Raw genomic sequence first — 1,962 nt, 5'->3', positions numbered from 1 at the left:
ATTTAACCGTATCCCAGCCGAAACCAGGAGAACATGTTCTCCTCATCTCTGCCTAGGCTTGTTACCTGCTAAGAATGGTGAAGGCTTCACAGAACAATTCTTGCTTGAGGTGGTGGAGATTCTCCTGAGTTACATTAAGAGAACCTATGATGGAGACAAAGTCCTGGACCTTCACCACCCCCATCAGCTTCTGAAGGCTTGGGAGGGTTCAGCCTGGAGCTGTCTGACCAGTTGGAGCCCTTGGAACAAATACTCGCAGATTGTAGGGACACCTATATATATGGAATTAAAACAGGTAAGGTAGCAAAAGCATACATGCCATATATTGTCACATCATGGGTGCATGAAATGTTATTTGATTCATGAATTGGATGGGATTTGTATGAAAATCTGGGTTTTATCAAATGTGTGGTATATATTTTGTGGCCATTCTATATTTCCAGTGATGTTCATAATGCTCTGAAAAGGTTTTGCTGTTACAGAAGACATTTGAGAAGAGACATACTACTCTGGGACCAGTTAACAAATGCAAAGAGTTATTTATGCTGTCTCATTTAGGGGTCTCTGCATGGTCAGTGAAAAAAAAAAATCTCCGATTTTGGGTACTTTAAGTATTACTTCCTTGCTTAGATATTAAAGTTTGAGATGTACCTAGAAATGCAGGAGGAAAATGCCCCTCTTGCTCCCTCATTAATGATAATGTTATTTGAAACAGTTATGCTTTTGCAGGACTGGATTGATTTTTGTGTTGTTTCATTTTTTTCCCCTCTTCATTAAGGCATTGTTTATGACATGCTTGGCTGACTTCCCATGTTCCTTTTTTCCTCTATGTCTTCAGCTAACTTTTGTTTTCTGTATGTAGAGAGATGTTAAGCAGAGCACAGTAGTTAACTCAGTACAGTCCAGGAAGTAGCAGAAAGATGTAAAACCATTTGGTTTTGATCAGATATTCAAGGACATATGGAGTTCTAGCTGTAAAGATAAGAGGATGCTTCTGAACATCTGCTGAAATTAATAACTTCAGCAAACACTTACGTGTCACCCTGGTGTAGATAGTAAATTTAGTTGATTAATTTAATTTTAATCTTTTTAATGGTGCCTAATGCTTTACAACCTCCATTATATCCTTTGCTCAGGGATGTTTGTGTTTCCTAACATTATCATGAAACACTTTCTTGTGTCCCATACTGATTCCCATGTCCTTTTAACTAATCACTAATCACAAAAGATAGTAGAGACTGTGCTGAGAAAACCAGATATTACATAGAGTCTGGTTTACTTTCCTATCATTTCAGGACATCCTCATTACTTCAGTCAGCTTTCTAGTGGCCTTGACATTATTGGTCTAGCTGGGGAATGGCTCACAGCGACGGCGAATACTAATATGTATGTACTGTAAATACCAGTCTTTTGTAGCAAGTGAAATTATAGCAATTATTCCTATATCGTGACCTTTTAGTGCAGATAAACCCAAGGTGTTGTCAAATATTTGTTTCTCAACAGTGGTGGACAGCATCTATTTAAAGTGTTCCTTTCTTGACTATTTTCCCACTTCTCCCTGCTCAGCAAAGGGCATGACAAGGCAAAAGCCCAGCTAGAACTCATCCTGGCCACCGTCGTGAGAGACAATAAAAAATGTTTTTACAAGTATATTAATGACAAAAGGAGAGCCAAGGAGAATCTCCATCCTTTATTGGAGGCGGGGGGGAACGTTGTCACCAAGGATGAGGATAAGGCTGAGGTACTTAATGCCTTCTTTGCCTCAGTCTTTAATAGTCAGAGCAGTTATCCTCAGGCCACTCAGCCCCCCGAGCTGGAAGACAGGGACAGCGGGCAGGATAAACCCCCCATAACCCAAGAGGAAGCAGTTAACGACCTGCTACGCCACCTGGATGGTCACAAGTCTATGGGGCCGGATGGGATCCACCCGAGGGTACTGAGGGAGCTGGCGGAGGAGCTTGC

The 1,962-nt window shown here is 41.1% G+C and overlaps 1 pseudogene; it reads left to right on the top strand.

The window, feature by feature from the left end:
- The first annotated feature begins 56 nt into the window (after nt 1–56).
- Nucleotides 57–1,962, top strand: part of LOC104075051 — a 20,927-nt pseudogene continuing 19,021 nt past the window's right edge.

This window comes from Fulmarus glacialis, unplaced genomic scaffold, assembly GCF_000690835.1.
Source record: "Fulmarus glacialis isolate BGI_N327 unplaced genomic scaffold, ASM69083v1 scaffold36253, whole genome shotgun sequence".
Classification (NCBI taxonomy): Eukaryota; Metazoa; Chordata; class Aves; order Procellariiformes; family Procellariidae; genus Fulmarus; species Fulmarus glacialis.
This window is presented reverse-complemented; position numbering and strand designations above follow the sequence as displayed.